The 18,971-nt window shown below is 42.7% G+C and overlaps 1 protein-coding gene across 2 annotated transcripts in view; it reads left to right on the top strand.

The window, feature by feature from the left end:
• The window catches only part of FAM110B (family with sequence similarity 110 member B), a 60,190-nt gene that overhangs the window by 15,595 nt on the left and 25,624 nt on the right, over positions 1–18,971 (top strand). For both annotated transcript variants that reach the window (XM_075270550.1, XM_075270551.1), the window contains exon 2: positions 18,713–18,799. The gene's annotated coding sequence lies outside the window, so the exon portion shown is untranslated. The remainder of the gene's footprint in view (positions 1–18,712; positions 18,800–18,971) is intronic.

Here is an 18,971-nt window from a genome sequence, read left to right as displayed (position 1 = left end):
TTGGGTATGTTTTTAAAAAACTTTGCACCACTAGGTTAGACGTGGGCCAAACATGGAACGTGTTGGAGGCTGGCAAGCTCCAGAGCCGCTACCAGGTTCCAGCCATTATCACAGGCGTAAAAATGCCAGGCCCCAGGTGTAGCAGGGAAAAAAAAATGCCATCTCAGCCAGGATGGCATCCCTGACCTCGGAGGCACTGTGCTGTCTGTCCCCCAAGCTGATGAGCTTCAGCACCGCCTGCTGACGTCTCCCCACACCAGTGTTTTAGCGTTTGCCGCTAGTAGCTGTGGTGGAGGTTGCAGCGTCGTAGGGTTTCAGTCTACTCCTGCCATGAATTTTGGCCTGGGAGAGGAGATAGGCCACCCCAGTTTGCACCCGGGGAACAGACTCCACCACATTCACCCTGCCTGTCATTAAAGATAAGCACTGCAGCATCCCTGACCACAGGCGCTTGTCCAAGTGTCGGTGGTCAAGTGGACCTTGCAGCAAAGCGCGGAACTAAGGGCCCACCTGATGTTGAGTGACACGTGCTGGTGCAAGGCGGGGACGCCACACCGGGAGAAGTTGAGACGGCTAGGGACGGCATAGTGAGGTGCCACAGTTGCCATCAGGTCCGGGAAGGCAGGAGTTTCAACAAGCCGGAACGCCAACCTCTCCTGGGCCAGCAGTTTAGCGATGTTGGCGTTCTAGGCTTGCGTGGGTGGGTGGTTAGCGGTGTATTTCTGCCGGCGCTCCAATGTCTGAGAGATGGTGGGTTGTTGTAAAGAAGCGCCTGATGGTGCCTTTGATGGTGCAGGAGAAGGAGATAAGACAGAAACAGGGGAGGATGAGGGAGAAGTCAACAAAGTGGCGGAGGCAGATGAAGTGATGTCCTGGCTCGTCCTCTGGAGTGCATCGCCAGCACTGTGAGCAGAGGCAGTGGCATGAACGGCGGGCGACGTTTGTCCTGCCGTTGCTGCCTGCCACTGATTCCATTGCTTGGATTCCAAATGACGGTGCATTGAAGTGGTGGACAGGTTGCTCTTCTCAGGGCCCCTACTCAATTTCGAGAGGCAAATTGTGTAGACGACACTATATCTGTCCTCGGCGCATTCCTTGAAAAAACTCTACACCTTCAAGAAACGTGCCCTCGATGGGGGAGTTTTTCTGGGCTGGGTACAAAAGGGAACATCTTCGGACATTCCGGGTCTGGCCTGGCTTCGGCAAAGCAGCTGACCTCTGCCTCTGGACATGTCTCTGCCTCTAGCTACCCTTTTTGGTGCTGCACCTGCCTCAACATCCACACTACTTTCCCAGCTTGACATCTGCCTTGTCCAGGTGGGGTCGGTGTCCTCGTCGTCCACCACCTCCTCTTCCAACTCCTGTCTCGCCTCCTCCTCCTGCACAATGCGCATGTCAACTGGCTGCCCTGACAGCAACTGCGTCTCATCGTCGTCGATGAGGGTGGGTTGCTGGTCATCCGCCACCAAATCGACCGGAGATGGAATGGAGGAGACTCTAGTGTTTGAGCATCTGGACACAGATACTCGTCTGTTAGGTCCGTGGAATCGCGAAATGGAGGGGCAGGTTGCGGTACAGTCAAAGGAAGGGAGAACAGCTCTGGGGAGCAGGGACAGTTGGGGTTATTGTTCTGAGAAGATTGGGAATTTTGGGTGGAAGGAGGACAAGACTGTTGGGTAAGAGGAGGTAGAGGCTGACTGGCTGGTGGACAATGTGCTTTAAGCGTTATCCGACAGCCATTGCAAGACCTGTTCCTGGTTCTCGGGCCTACTAATCTTTGTACCATTCAGCCTAGTTAATGTGGAACTTTTGTGTAAAGCGCAGAACTTAGGGCCCGCCTGATGTTAAGGGACACACGCTGGTACAAGGCTCAACTCACCCTAAGTGCCAAAAACACTGCTGGTGCAAGGCTCTACTCATGCCAAGGGCCTCAATCTCTGCTGGTAGCTCAGCTTAAGGTCATGTAACTTTGTTTGGAAGGGCTCATGTTAAGGGCTAGAAAAGTGAATTTTGGAAGGTCTTACCACATCACACACACACACACACACACACACACACACACACTCAAAATGACAGTTAAGGGTGAGGGCTTTTGGAATTCCCATTGCCTATTCCATTTGTGGTTGTCATGGGGAACGTGATTTAAAGGGGTGGTTGTTACTGTTTGTTGAGCTTAAATTGGGGTTTGTGTCCATCCATTTGGGGAGTAAAGAAGGTTTCCAGGTATTTTCCCACTTTGATAGAGGTTTTTTTGAATGTGGAAAGTGTGTAGTTGTTAGGCAGTGATGTTGGGGTAATAGAGGGTCTTTGGTGTGTTAGATGCCCCCAGGCATGCTTCCCCTGCTGTCCCAGTGTCATTCCAGAGGTGTTGGCATCATTTCCTGGGGTGTCATAGTGGACTTGGTGACCCTCCAGACACGGATTTGGGTTTCCCCCTTAACGAGTATCTGTTCCCCATAGACTATAATGGGGTTCGAAACCCGTTCGAACACACGAACATTGAGCGGCTGTTCGAATCGAATTTCGAACCTCGAACATTTTAGTGTTCGCTCATCTCTAGCACAAAGCAGAGGTATGAGAAACAAATAGTCACTAGCTCTTCACAAACTAAAGATAAATAATTTTTTTTTCTACGCATACACCACATTTTCTCTTTCTCTGCCTCTCTCTTCCTAAACTGACATTCACTCTAAAATCTCTGCTTAAATGGATTTTTCCATTGGGGACATTTATGGCCTATCCAGAGGAGTAACACTGCTGCTTTGATCAGCTATGGCAAGCCCTGGTATCAAACACCCGCTAATTTGAGCTTGCTGACTGATCCTAAGGAAATGTCATCAATATTTTAGGCCCAGAAAACCTTTTTAATCGGTATTTTGATAATGGCAAGAAATTTTATTTTCATTTTATAATCCTTCTGCTTTACTGACTTAAGGATGGTCAGGCCCTTCAAAAAAATTTTGGTTATTGGGAAACCTTCCTAAGGCTCCCTTTAGGTAATAAAACGTGTTGCCATTAAATTCTGCTTCTTCCCTACCACGAGTATCCATAGATCCTAATGGATCCAGTCTGCTGTATTGTGGGGGACTGTAGGGTTATAGGTTGGACTTGATGGTTCGATGTCTTCATCCAACCTCATCTCATCTACTAGGAAAGGCACGGCTGGAAATTAACTGCAATGAAAAATCACAGGGGCCTTAAAAAAGTTGTAACTCTTAGGCTTGCAACTTCTTAAATGCCACTTCAACAACAAAAAAGTTGCATTCTACGCTATCCTTGCTACTTTTCTGAAAGAGACTGATGGGCAGAAAAAAAAATGGTTGTAGCTGAGCTGCAACGGTTGTAGCCAAGCTATTGTCATGATAAACTTTGAGGGGTTTGCCATGTCACCTTTGCTCTACCCATCATGGGAGGTCACTACTTAACCAGTCACAGTTTGGTCATAAATCCCTTTAATGGATTTTATGGGATCTCATGTTTGTTCCAGTGCGTCTTCCATATTGCTCCACAGACCAAAGTTTCCAGGTAGTGGGTGAAAATTGTCTGTATTAGATCTTACCAGTTTTGGAGATCTGTATTCTCAACTCGATGGTGAATTATCTTAATACCTCTACTGAATATCCGTAAAATATAGAAACTGTTCCTAGTGATCTGCGTATTCATTAGATAAGGGGGGGGGGGGGTGCGCATATTGATTTATTTTCGCCTGTGATTTAATCACGGTTCAGCAACTCCTACTTGTGTGATGCTTATTACGATAATTCTCCATTTTCTGGCTGAGCCCATCATAAATAATGTTATGTGCTCAACTCTTACAATGAAGAACGAGGGGGCGGCGATATGTTGTTCTCCGCATGAGTCACTCTGCCATATTTGTTCACCCTTACTTTTAACTAAATCAAAATCTACATCTTAACACTTGCCTTTTCTTTGTTATTGTAATGGTCTTTTAGCTAGACATATACAGATTCCGCTGTGTATGGAGTGCGAAAATTGACCTCTGGGTGCGGAGTATGTAAACTATAGATGGATCCATTGGGTTTCTCTTCCTATATATGTATTTTTTGTGTGCAGTGTTGTAACTAAAGTATTGTGGGCCCCAGTGTAATCTTTTGTCCGGGCCCCCCCTACCTCATCCCTACAGAGAATTCTTGATAGTGATGGTTACAGGTGCTAAGGAGTTTAATCCACCTTAGTGAGGTTAGGGTAATCTGTGGTTCTCCTTGGTTTATGGGGCCAGATGGAAGCTGCAATCTCAATACTGATGTCAGTGCTTATGGGCCCCCTAAGGCTCCTGGGCCCCGGTGTGTGTTGCTCGGCCGATATACAGCACAACTAGTAAGATTTTAGTTAGATTTCTCACCATCCTCTTATCTCTTGTGGATGCCATTTGAAATATATGGGTAACATGTAAGGCATGGGGGGAAAATTGGCATTCAGCAGGTGCTTCTCCAAGATGGTAGCCTGGTGGTAAACCCCTTATACTTACTGCTTGGAAACCTGCATGCTGCAAAGGGATTGTCACAATAGGAATCCCCAATTTATTAATAAGGTTTGTTCTGAGTTATTCTTGGTAATTTTCTAGTTGTTTTCTTCTCACCTTTAAAGAGCGATGAGAGAAGTGCAAAATAGGCCAAAAGTCTCACATTTTAGTGTGAATGAGGCTTGCACCAAAATGTGCAACTTTTCAATGCCAGTGGCGTGAAGTAGATTATGAAATCCCTCTATGTGTAATCTTCACCGGCTGCAAAAGAGGAAACTTTTAGAACTTTACCTGCTTTGGCTGCATTTTGGAGTCTATAACTTCTATATAACATATCTCCTTCATATGTAGATGACCCTGACCATTGCCAGGGCAACCACATCAGTTCATCCATTGTTTAGAGGTTGGCCTATAACTGGTATACAGTGGACTGGTATAATTTGCATATCTATATCAATATATTTATCAATAATTTAGCGTCAACTGATAACGTTACTTTGCTATGCCAAGTTTTAAGACAACTTGTCATCACTTCTGTTTTGGTAAATATTTGCCCCATGAAAAATTCTGTTCAGGAGCATTTTCTTTTAGGGCATGTTCACGCGATGGAAAATGGATTCCACGTGCGAACATACCGCGCAGGTAGCTGAGACTAAATGCCAGTGCAGTGCAACGGCATTCCGCTCCGGATTAGGCCCCAATGAATGGGCCTAATCAGGAGGGAGTCTCCTGCCGCGGCTGAGTCAGCTACGTAATCCGTGGCAAGATAGGGCAGCTCGCTTCTTTTTTTCTGCTACTAGCTAGCGGAAAAAAGAAGCGAGCGGCTCCCATTGAAGTCAATGGGTGCCGTTTTTGGCAGCGGATTTTCCGCGTCAAAATCTTCTGCCAAAAAAACTCAGTGTGAACAGGCCTTTAGGACATTCCTCTGTTATCTCTTCTAGAAACTAAAATCTGAGTGTTGCAATTCCTCTGCACACAGTGACTGTCCATTCTGTGATGAAATGTCAGACTATTACACCCTAATAATGCCCAGTTGTCAGATCATTTACATGTTTTCAGGAGGAATAACCCTGCGTTATTCACATCTGCGTTTGCTATTCCATTCGGAGACACCCCCCCCCCCCCCCAACAGAATACCGAACACATTAAAAGGCAGTTAGTTAAGAACCCACATGTACACCATAGACTATAGTGGGGTCCAGGTGGTTTGCACGTGGTGTTTGCACAAATAATGCGGAGAGAAAAGTGCTGCATGCATTATCTTTCTCTCCGCATGATCCATGCGGGAACCACACGGACCCCATAGACTATAGGTTTCTTAGCTAACCGCTTTTTAATGCCTTTGGTATTCCATTCGGGGGGTCCCCGAGCAGATTTCTTGAACGCAGATGTGTACTGGGCCTAACCTCACAAAAGAATGGGAGTTTCCCCCCCCCAAAAAAAAATGGAAGGGGGGGGCAGGTTAGAGAATAAAAGCAGTGACCTGATAGGTTTCTATTGGCACCTCCTGCATATTTTCTGCTGTGGTTTTCAGATTTTAGACCCAAATATGTTGGCATAGTTTCCAAAACATGAATATGGAAATTAGATTTTGCTGGAAGTCATTGTATTTAGGTAAATGTGTTTTATGAATGCAGTTTATGTGCCACACTCCTGACAGGTAAAGTGATTTCATCTCCCCCTGGCTGCATTGCACCTATTCTATTTCTGAGTGACCTAGTAGACTATGTCAGATATGACAAAGTGCATGCTGACCATGCATTCAGTCAATAACTGCGGATGAATCTTTAGATGAGATGACAATGCATGAAATGTAAGTGCCAGTGCCAGCATTTGATATACCAGGTAAACCTGCCGAGAGGCCTTTTATTTAACATGATTCATATAGCTAATGAATATTACAATTGTAATAAGAATACTAATAATGACTATTAACATAATACACATAGCTAAAGAATATTATTATTGTTAATAGTTATGAATAGTCTTAATATTATGATGCAGAAATAATGCAAATAATGCATTTCCCAGCAACCAAACTGATCATTTCTTTTACCAATCTTGCTGAAAACCTAAGGAAGTTTGGAGTTAACAGAGAAGGATTCCTTCTTCAGTACCCTCCTCTATATGCCATAGTGGTGGCTGCTGTGCAGAGTGCGTCTTGCTCTGGAGGACTCAGCAGGTCCATCCATTCATTACATAACCCACTAATTTCAGCAAGTGCAGTGTAATGCCTCATTTATCCTATGGCAGCACTGTAGGGGAATTTAATAGTCACTAACTTTGTGACAAAGTTTGCATAAATCCCACAGTACAAGTGAACATAAACTTTGCAATATACAATATGTAAAAGTTTTAGATGGCTGTGGGGAAAATTCTGCATAGTAAGATTTCATTCAGGAATAGAAGTGTTAATAGTTTAGTTTTGTCAATTATCAAAATCAAGTGACTGAACAAATATAAATCGCATCGATATTTGGTGTGACTGCTCTTTGAAGGCGGAGTCCTGTAGCGATGATACGGCCCCCACAGAGCCCTAATCTCAATATCATCCAGTCTCTTGGGGATTACATGCAGAGACTGAAGATTTGACAAAGCCTAAATCCACAGATGATGTTTGGGCAATCTCCTTGCCAAGTTCCTCCAAAAACTGTATGCAAGTATACCTAGAAGAATTGAAGGTAAAAGGTGGGCGAAGCAAATATTGATGTGATTTAGAGTTGTTTTCTTCATTCACTTAATTTTGTTAATTGACAAAAAATAAACCATTCTCTTCTATAAGTATTTTGTTTTTATTAAAACATTCTTACTTTGCAGCAGTTTCCCACACCTGCCTAAAACTATTGCACATTACTGTATTTTATCAGAGAAAATGCTTCTTTCTTCTCTTGTCAGACTCTCTTCCTTCTCTTCTTTCTCTAAACTGAATTTGTCTTGGCATCCCAAAAATGTTTGCGCGCTGAGATATCAGATTACATGCAGCCCATAGAAGTCTATGGAGAGGGGAGATGAGAGAAGCGGAGTGAAATTCAGATAAAGATATGGTGCTGGGCTGATAATAGTTCATTACATTATATTCCCATGAGTGAGAGAGAGTTGAAGAGCATGATCTCCCATTTTTCCTTGTGCTGTGTATGGCAGACATAGCAACTGGAATACGCCTAATGTCTCAGGAACAAGTGAGAACCTCCAGAAAGGGAAAACTTCTTTAATATATATATTTTATTTTTTTTTAAATATAGAATGCAAGACTTAGAATGGTGAGAAATTGTGTTACATCTCATGTGCACATCCGGAAGACCCCCACACATTACAATTCTATGTGCACCCAGTGATCTGCCTATTGTTGGGGTCCCGCATAACAAAGTATTGCCCTAATAAAATAGAATCTAGGCATTAGTAAACATAATTAATGTTTATTTCTACTTTTATATCATGAGTTTGACCTGTTTGTAGCGGTTTTAAGGCTATTGACGGGTCAGTAACCCATTAGAAATGTCTTCACATAACTCGTATGCTTTAAGTAAGCGATGGCAGGTCGGGTAATAGTCTGTAAGCGTCACTTCATCCTCCTAACATAACATGGCCCTGGTTATGCTTTGCTTGTCTCCTATTTTTGTTTTCTAATGCTCATTTTATAAGCTCCCTATTATGCCATCCCAATGCCTGCGGTTACTGCTCAGTTTTGCTATTTATGCTACCCCATTAAATAAGACATCTGAAAACTCCCAGCTTCCTCCTTTATAGTCGGTACACTGGGTTTTATATGTCCTCGCAGACCTACAGTGATACCGAGATCAGTAAAAGCAATGAAAACTAAGGAAGGTATGGAAAAGCGACTGCAAGTATGTGTTCTGCAGGATCAAATCCCTCCTGTCCTGTATTAATGTGGGGCTTTTCCACTTAAAGGGGTTTACCAGGACTATGGTATTGATTGCTGTGGCCTCTTCACTACTTGCCAGTGTCGCATACACAGCGCAGTACATTGTATAGTGGCTGTGTTTGGTATTACAGCTCAGTCTAAATCATTTGAATAGGACTGAATTGACTGGTATAGCCATGCTTGAAAAAATATCCCAGCAATGTGGCATAAAATTATATGTCCATTTAACCATTTAGACAACCGTTTAATGAGACCAATATTGTTTGTATAATAAAAATGTATACAATATATTTTCTGCATCAATTCCCCCTGTTTTTCTAGATCTTTCTTAGGGGCGTTCACACTTGCGCCCGGGTTCGTAAAGGTAACTGCTGGTGTCCGCCTGTGGCTTGTCCGTGGGGAAACAGTTTTTGTTTTTTAGCCGGACACAGTCCTGCATGTCCGACTTTGTGTCTGGCTTAAAAATTTTTTTTTAAAAAACCTGTTTCCCCGCAGACATGCCACAGGTGGACACCGGTGGTTACCTTTACAAACCCATTCAAGTGAATAGGTTTTAAAGCTGACCGCTGGGTTTCCGTCCCCTGTCCCATTTCGCTGGGACTGAGGACGGAAACACTGGACCGGGACGCAAGTGTGAGCAAAGCATTGCTGTCATTCATGGTTTACTTTTAGTGAATAAAGGGCCGCCCAGGGTCATGTGACGGGCCGCCCAGGGTCATGTGACGGGCCGCCCAGGGTCATGTGACGGGCCGCCCAGGTGCACAGCTCGTTACAATCAAAGCCCAGTAATTAGATATCTGCCTGGTAACGAGCTGTGCACCTGTGTGTCCATCACATGACCGTGGACTGCAGTAAACTATGAATGACAGCAAGCAGAGATCTAGGAAACTCTGTATATTGACAAGTTATGCAGTTATCCGATATACTTTCTGTATCAATTCTTCCAACAATAACACTTGTCTCTCAATATTTGCAGAAACTGGACAATTCCTTTAATTCTCATGGTTTAAAAAAAGAAATAAAATATTCTGAATGCAGAGTATTGGCATGTTTTGGGATACTGAATATGTCAGCATGTGGGCTTGGCGTTTGCTTTGTTGGCAGCTTCTTCCTGAGATCCTCAGTGGTATATAGCACTACTATTGATAACAGTTGTATACATGGTCACATAATAATTTACACCTTCCAGGAAGGAATGAACAATACTAAATCAAGCAGATGTGGACTCTCAGTGCAGGTATTTAGTAAATCTCTCAGATTTGGATGGAATTTGAAATGATCCATTCCATTGTCTCAATGCGGCCGTAACCCTTCCCTCGGTGTGCATACTTTACATGCCAAGAATATAATAGCAGCCACACAATTCAGCGCTGTGAAGCGATATTAGTAGGCGCCTCACCTGTGCTAGTCATTGACTACATGCCCTCACAGGTAGCGATTCTGTAGTCATTGTACTCGTGACATCTAATACGAGAGTCGTGAACATTACATGGGATTGCTCACACAATCCAGATGGTAATCTCCGCACTCGCTCACATTATTTGGAAGCGACTGACTTCACTTGCATGGGAATTGTAAAGCAAATGACTGAAATGTTACATAAATAGCAGGAGAAGTTGGAGGTTTGGACGTCCGTGTTTCCTGACCACAGTCTTTTTCGTGTCTCTATGTGGTCTTCTCATGACAGCTGAGCCTCTGTGAACCCAACCCTACTGAATACATGTAAGCTGTATATATAAGTTTGTGCTTGGAAGAGTTCTTACAGGAGACCCATAAAGGTTGCATCCTCTTATGTAGCATGGATTTACAGGTAATCATGGATTAATTTATTACAGGGTAGCGGTGGGGTGCAATCACACTCCATCCCAATAAACTGCATATTGTTTGGGGTGTAAACTGCATTCATTTTCTTATGTTGCCCTTTTAACTGCACCCAAGAGTGAGATTACGCCCTTAAAATCAATCTGCTATGAAGGTGCAGATGCAATTTCATTATACCTATAGTGATATTCATCCAGATCTACCTGGTTCTTTTATTCAACGGTAGTAGTGCGATTGACTCTCCTACATAACGGTAGAAATAAATGAGACCCTGCGTGCAGATCTAGATGCCATTTAGAGTCTGTGGGATACTACATGACAAACCATGTGAGCGCTGTAATGGTGGCCATTATTGATCGCCACCATGTAATAGCTGCCATTAACCACCCAGCATCTGTTATCTACATTGGTTCCAAGATCACTAAATTTCAGATCCAAACCTCAATGCAAAGGGTCAGATTGTGATCCCCCTTGTAACACTGCCAGAATATTGCTGCTGCAAAATTTCAGCCTTTCCTTGTGTGTAATAGATGAGCAATGTGCGCCCAGACTAAGAGGATTTTCTCTGGCTCAGATTGTGACACAGCGTCAGCAAATGCTTGGTACTGACACTGCTGTAAGCAGAATACACGCAGAACTGTAAGGATTTCAGGGCCATTTACTTGAAAAAACAAGATTTTTTCTGTCCTATGGGAATAGCAGGTGCGACCTCGAATACGTTATAGGTGAGCGTCACGCCATAGGACGCCATTACCACATACAAAATATATTCAAGGTCAGAGATAAAATCTATTTATTGGAAGTTTAATCCAAGGACTTGGTCAGTGACTCTGCACAATCCCCTGGAAGTTACAGTTTAGGTTTCACCTTCAGCTCAGGAAATTTTTCTTTCCAGTAATAACAGATTTATGAGGACGGAGCGGGCTGTGGGGCTGGTAGACAAAGACGTGATGTAATGTCAATGTGCGCGACTATAAACATGCCTAAGGCGCAGTTCGCATTGCAGCCAGTATAGTTTATGGTAGTGTATATACTAGCTATACCTTCTGTCCTCCATAAGCGGTATTGTAAAAAAGCTGAATTTTAAGGATGACTAGTGCAGAATGGTGCTCTGGTAGAATACTCTTTGCTCACAATTCCAGTGTATTTGGTTGTCTTTGTGGAATAAATGTTCACGGATCAATAACATAGACAGCTTGTATTTCATTTGTGTACACCATCTTTATAGCAATGTAGGCACCTGTTCACATCTGCATTGGAGGTGTCATACAGAGCATCCATTGCCGATTCTGTTATATTTGCTAGATAAAATAGCGCAGCATGCAGCACTATTTTTATTTAAGGTTAAATGTCGACACTAAAGAACCCAAGCAGGCATTATTAGAAGTCAGATGCTATATCTGTGATCTCAAAGGGTTTATCTGGGATGATATTGACTGCTGTGACCTCTTTGCTGCTTATCAAGCACAGTGCAGTACATTGCATAGTGGTTATGCTTGGTATTACAACTCTGTCCTGTTCCTTTGAATGAGACTCAGCTGTAGTATAGCTGTGACCAATGGACATGATGTCTATTCTTCTTCACAGGCCATTGACCTCAGCGAGCTCTTCAAACCGTTGGTCAGCTGGGGTCCCGATGTGGGATTTTACCAATCTTGTGTTAAAGCCTTATCCTTAGGATAGGTCATTAATATCATAGTCCAAGAAAATGGCTTAAACTTTTCTGTTTTTATGACTGAACAGAAAACTGGGAATGACAACAGAGAAGAGATGTGAACAAGGCCTTCGCTCCGAACTATTGTAATGCTTTGGAAGAATTCTGTCTATATACATTAGATAAATGTCCGTAGATCCCAGTGGAATTTGTTTGTGCCCAGAATCTAATGTAAATGGCTCCTCTCTGATGGCAGAGGTCCCAGAAAATAAGCACCTGCCATGTTGGTTTTCTCTTTGCAAGATCTGATGGTTCTTCTAGGTCTAGGACATGGGCAGCCGTTGTCTGGCTGTAGATTGTCTCTGTATCTACATTGAAATAAACATGCACCTATGTTTATGGGATGGGTGGTGGCGTTTTCTGGCATCCAATAGGTATCTTATGTATATGGGCAGCTTCAGGTCACTGTGAATCACCAATGTGAACTCTACTCTAATCCCTAAGCCGTTCACACACTGTCCAGATCTTTCCTACATGTCATTCATGGGCTGCACTCTTGATCATAAATGCTTGTGACTCGTCCAGCCTGGTGTTGTGATACATAATGGTCGCTGGATACGCCGATGGGACAGATCAGTCATGTGAACACCATAGTAATGGTGGCGCATTCTCTGCTGGATTATCTCAGCTTCTGAATTCAAAGGCCCCTGGAACGTACAAAACCTACAGAGAGTTTGTTTGTTCCCCGTTAAAAGAATAACACCAAGGAATCGGCCTGCCATTCAATATGTGGAAGTGACCTCTGTTACCAGTAAAATAAAGGAAGGAAAAGCCCAAACCGCATATCTTGTTGTATTTTTGGGTCCTTAATATGTGTGCAGTAAAAGGAGTAGGAAGTGACAAGTGCGGCCTTGCCTGGTCTGTTTCACTAGTCAGCATATGACAGATGTACTCTGCGCTCCGGCAGCCTCTGGAATGTGCGTATAACCTGCAGCGGCGGGACTAGAGATTTTCACTATATGTAGATCTGGATCCTGCTTTGAATTCTGTGGCCTCTCATTTGTGACCTCAGGCAATTTTTTTTCTGTTTTCAGTACCGTTACAGGAAAAACTGGTTTGGGAAAATGCACCTTTAAAAAAATAAAATAAAAAATAGCAGCCTTTCTGAGTACTTCACTCGCAGAATACTGACTGGTGGAAGTGGCACCTATGTCTCATAGGCAATATCTGTAGGGCAATTTTTCGGATCGGTAAAATCATAGCAGAGATGCTCAGGAGTCACATTTCCCTATTATGTTCTCCTAGTAAGCATCAACGTATGCAGCAAGAATACATAGGAAACTTTCAGGAATACTCCTCATCAATATTCTAATGGAACTACTATATTTGGCCATATTAAACTTTTGTCCATAGTGACTTTGTATCATATTGTGAACATTACCTGGTGTCTATCATGGAATGATTCTTTACCATGACTACATCATAACTGCAGCTATTGGACAACATAGCTACAAGAAAATCCAGGCAAGTTTTGGAGGATCCCTTTAAAGAAAACCTTTAATCACCTCCACCAACTCCAGGTTATTGCATCCTGTAATAGCTGCTGCTCCACTGATTCCAGCACAATTGGATTTTTCTCTCTCCCCCCCCCCCCCCCCTGCTATTCTCAAGCAATCAGTGTTGTTACTTTTGGTGTCTATATTCTAATTAAGCTCTCTACTGTCAAGTGGGAGGTCTCATGAATAGAAAAGGGGTTTGAATGATGGTAAAAAGTTTAACTAGCTTAGCTGGCACCTAAACTGTACTAATTTCCGACTATCCTGGAACTTGTAGAGCGGTGCAACAAACTGGAGTTGGCGAAAGGTTCTCTTTAAGGTGTGTTTTTGTTTTAAATGTAGATTGTGAGCCCCATATAGAGCTCACAGCCTATTTTTTTTTTTTTCTTGGAGTATGAAATCCACGCAAACACAGGGAGAACATACAAACTCCTTACAGATGTTGTCCTTGGCAGGATTCTAACCCAGGACTCCAGTGCTGCAAGACTACAGTGCTAACCACTGAGCCACCGTGTTGCCCCCATGTTATTTTGTTTACAGTTCGAAACTCCTACATATTCATATACTATAAAAGATGCTTGGTGCTATATTATCAGAATTTTTTGGTTTATTGGATGGACGTAGAACTATGTGTAAAATATTCTAGTGAGCCTAGAGCAGTGATGGCGAACCTTTTAGAGACCGAGTGCCCAAACTGCAACCCAAAACCCACAAAATTTTTGCGGAGTGCCAACACGACAATATAGACTTAATACTATGCGGATCCACAATTGCGGACAGTTACTGACCAAAAATTAGTCATGTGGGGCTTTACAGAGCTTTCAATAATACAAACAACGTTGTACTGAAATGTAAAGGTCTCGGCATTTGGTACTTTGAACAATTAATTTTCACTATTTACATTGCACAGGATTAGTTTTATAGTTACCGTGTAATATTCTTACATCCTGTACTAATATCACGTCTGCTATAAAACAGATACTGTGTGATATAAATAGTGAGGGGACCCCAGACAGTATTATATGCTCTGCAGTGGGCCCACCACACAATATTATATTCTCCACAGTACCACAGTAGCCCCCCAGTGTTATATGCTCCGCAGTAGGTGTCCCCCCCCCACAGGATTATATGCTCCACAGTGGCATCCACACACAGTATTGTGTGCTTATAAATAGCCCCCCCCCCAGTATTATATGCTCTTTAGTACACCCCCCAGTATTATAAGCCCCCCCAGTATTATACACTCCCCCCAGTATTATAAGCCCCCTCAGTATTATACACTCCCCCCAGTATTATACACTCCCCCCAGTATTATACACTCCCCCCAGTATTATACACTCCCCCCAGTATTATACACTCCCCCCAGTATTATACACCCCACCCAGTATTATAAGCCCCCCCCAGTATCATACACCCCACCAAGTATTATAAGCGCTCCCCCCAACATCATATACACAGTGAGCCACTCTCATACTCACCCCTGAAGAGCCGCCGGCATCCACCTTCTTGTCACTGGCGGCGCTGATGACGTCATCGCGCCCGCGTCGGGGCAGAGGTGAAACTCTGCAGCCAGTGTAGGCCGCGGTCGCGCGATCCACGGCCTACCCTGACAGCTTTCAGCTGTATGTGCATTTGCACATACAACTGAAGGCAGTGATCGCTCATCAACGGGGAATCCTGTAACGGATTCCCTGTTGGTGAGCGATCCGGGCGACCGCACGCGTGCCAGCATGGAGGGCTCTGCGTGCCCTCTCTGGCACGCGTGCCATAGGTTCGCCATCACTGGCCTAGAGCATGACAAGGCCAGCAAACATTCTTATATTCAGTTTTGTGCAGGAAACACATTTCTCAAATATTAGATGAAATGACACTTTAGCTCTCATAAATTCTTTGTGTGGTTCCTGGTTAAGCCACATTTATACAACCATTCTTACATTTAGAAGATAGAACAAAAAGAAATAATCGACACTTCTGTGCCTGATGATAACTTGATCGCAGGGGTCCAAATGCTAAGACCCCCAGCAGTCGTATAATCTGTGGAGGAATCCAGCAATACGTGTTCAGTTTCCTTGCAGTAGGGCTCCAGGGTAAATGAAACTTTACACATTTTCCCCTGAAAATATATACCCCATATACCTTCAGGAACTGTTGGCTAAACATTAATTTGGCTGCCATTTATTCCTGATTCCTTCATACATATGCAACAGAAAACCTTGTGCTCAGCTCAGCCAAGTGTGCATGTGTTGTCAATGGAGAGAGGAGAGTAAGAATCTCATGAATGATCACGATGAATCATGCTTGATCCTTCGTTCCACCAAAATAACCTGCCCGGGAGAGTTGATAGGTCCTCAATCACATAAGATTAGTTGACTGGTCAGTAGATGGATTCAATCCAGCCCTCTGTTTATAAGGGGCTGGTGATGTATTGCAGAGTAAGGGATCCACTTTGAAGTCTTGGTTTATGCTAATAGATGAGGGTCCTGAATGGTGGACCCCTCCACCCTGTTAATTTACAATGCACTTCTATACAGGTATTCAAACATGTTACGTGACCTAGACAAAACCAAGAAAGGAAAAAGTCAACTGGGTTGGTCACCACAAATTGGCTCCCAGAATATCTGTTCCTATTCAGACCTCAGGAAAGATATCTTGAGCTTGAGGAGGGCACCCCCTGGTGTCTTGGCATTTCAGTCTGCGCCATGGTGAGCACAATGTATTTTGTTGGCTTCCCACTTCTCTACAACATGCTGTGTGTACTTTACTTATATTACATTTTCGTTTTATATATGTACGTTCAGTAGGAAGCGGTGTTAATTTGCTGCAATTTCAGGTAAACTTATTGAGACACTTGTACCTTGGAACGGAGCCTGCCTTTAAAACCCAGGCAGGTTTTTAATCGGATAGAATATTCCCTTGATGGTTTTAATCTGTGCTTTAAGATCTGAGTATAGAATGAAAATCCAGATTCTAAACTGATCTCCAAAGGCTCTTTTGCATCCAAAGATAGCACGTAAAAGCGAATATCTTCATCGAATTACCAACATAATCATTAGCCGGTCAGTAAATTTAACCTTTTGCTTTCTGCAATATAAATTTCTATTAGAAATGTATGATATGAATATGTATGGATTACATATGTGTAAAAGACATAACTCACCTACTGTAAAATATATATAGGGGGACAGATTATATAATTTACAAATCCCTAATATATGATCATCAATGGAATTGAGGATTCCCGATGAGCCATGGTATGGTGGAAATCATAGGAAACTTGAATTTTCTATTGGGTAGAATTCTCCTGGTCCACATAAAGATGATAATAAGGTCTTCATAGTCAGGGCTGTGAAGTCATTCGGGACCCATTTTTGTGTAGTCAGACTTGAAAAAAAGTTACCGACACCGGCTTCAAAATAAAATGAAACTATAATAAAATTCTATATAATATTTAATATTGTATAATTAGTTTGTTCCATATTTACATTCATAGGAAGTCAATCACAATTTTTTTTCTGTTAAGGTCTTAAAGGGCTATGTTAGAAATCCTATAAAGTTGTCATTTTTAATTGAAAAGGAAAAAGGTCAGCAAACAAAAACCACTTCCACAATTTTTTTTTTTTTTTTTTTTTTTAAACCAGTACTGATGTTTTATGCAAAAAATGGTAATGCCAAAAAACTATACAGCAAGTTAGTTGGCACTTGCTTCCATTTACAAGCTGTCGATCATCCGTGTGGTTATTTTTTTCTCATCCCCTTACAGTTTCCATTATTGTTGGCCGCACGTTCGCTGTTTACACGAGGCGCTATGATGCCAACAAACGCTGATTTTTATTCACATAAGAGATGAGATCAGCGAGTGTGTAAGTGTTATTGGGATGAAGATGTGAAGCCGCTACTGACTTTGATTGCTGGACATGTTTACATGGGCCAATGGTTTTCTGGTGGCTGCAATTGAACTGGCTCATTTATGGGGCAAAGTAATGGAACAATATGGGTTGCTGTCATATGCATTAATGCAAGAGTAAAGGGCTGGTACTCTCTCCTTCCTTAGTACAGTATCCTGATAAATTTACCATGTGGCCCATTAAAAAGGACCTTTCACTACCTCCAATTCCAGTTCTTTATATCAATAGGTGCTGCTTATTTTTGATTTTTTTTTTTCTCTAGCTCCTCCCATTCTCGAGCAGTCAGGGCAGTTAGTTTTGGTGCCTGCTATGCTATTTAGGCTCTGTATTGTCAGGTGAGCGGTGTCTCTGAGCTCTGACACTGGCTGCTTTTGATTGGAACTTTGAATCACGCCCCCTGCCTGACACCACCCTTCTGACATCACAGAGCTTATATAGCACACCAAAACTAACTGCACTTGTCGCTAGGTAATGGTCAGGGCTAGAGAGAAAATTCCAACTGTGCTGGTGTGGTGAAAGTTCCCCTTTTGAATGTAGTTATAGCTACATCAAAGCAAATGTTTCCTTTGTGACTACAACTTGGTTGAGTCATAACTTTCAGAAGATGAATGGCGACTTCTAACAATACATTAGTTGTCATTTTCACATAAAGAAAACCAAAAGTACTATGTGATGTGAGGGCCATAATGATAGTGGTTTGGAGGCATCAGAAGATCCTACTGGCATATCTGATGTCTACAAGAATTCCATGTTTTACTTTGAGTCTTTGTAGGCTTCTGTAGTGAATATTCCAGCAGTTTGCAAGCCTAGAAATCCCGTGTTATGATACAGTACAGTAGTATCACAGGACATGGCTACAAATCATCCTGCCTAACAAAGCTGTCCTTATTATGTCTTTGTTTGAGATAGACGGTTAAAACACAGCACTGGCTCTTTTCAATCTCGGTCTTCAAAATGCACAAGTACAGTGATATTTGAGCCGTAACACCTATTTTATGTGGTTTTCGAATTACATATATTTTGTGCTGGCTTGGCTCTTATTCGAGGGTTGTTCAGCTTTTAAATGATGACCTCAGATGTACAGTATGGAAGCGTGTGGGATGCTTGAGTTCTTCGAGCCCTCTTTAGCTGAAATTTGGAATTTGCAGATCTTTTTGATTTAAACCTGTATGGTCAGAATTAGGGCTAAAGCTTCATATTCCATTTTTTGTGATACTTGCACAATTCTCCGAAATCCAATCCACTCTGAACCAGTGGTGTTAATACAGTAATGCATTCATAAGAGCCTCTTTTAACTCCGTAGGAGGCAGGCAAGAGTGTAGATTAGGATAATCTTGCTTACATTCGTTTTTGATGAATATATTGGTAGATCTGAAAATTTTACTGATTACAAATATATTTTCTTTGCAGATCTGGAATGCCTTGAACATCAAACAACAGTGCAGAAACATAGAATTTACCTTCACAAAGACCCATACCTCGACACAACTTTACACGGTAGGTAACAACTCAGAATTACTTCTGGTGGAATAAATATGTATAAAGAGCGTACTCGCCTGTCAAAGGCATTCTGTTGTCCCTGTTTGGTGTCCATACTGGTTTGAGCCACCGCTTCTTTGCTGGAAGTCCTGTACCCCACATGACCACTGACTCTAACCAATGGCTTTAG

The sequence above is a fragment of the Leptodactylus fuscus genome, chromosome 4 (genome assembly GCF_031893055.1).
Source record: "Leptodactylus fuscus isolate aLepFus1 chromosome 4, aLepFus1.hap2, whole genome shotgun sequence".
NCBI classification, from domain to species: domain Eukaryota; kingdom Metazoa; phylum Chordata; class Amphibia; order Anura; family Leptodactylidae; genus Leptodactylus; species Leptodactylus fuscus.
The sequence above is the reverse complement of the archived record's forward strand: the minus strand, read 5'-3'. Positions and strand labels throughout refer to the sequence as shown.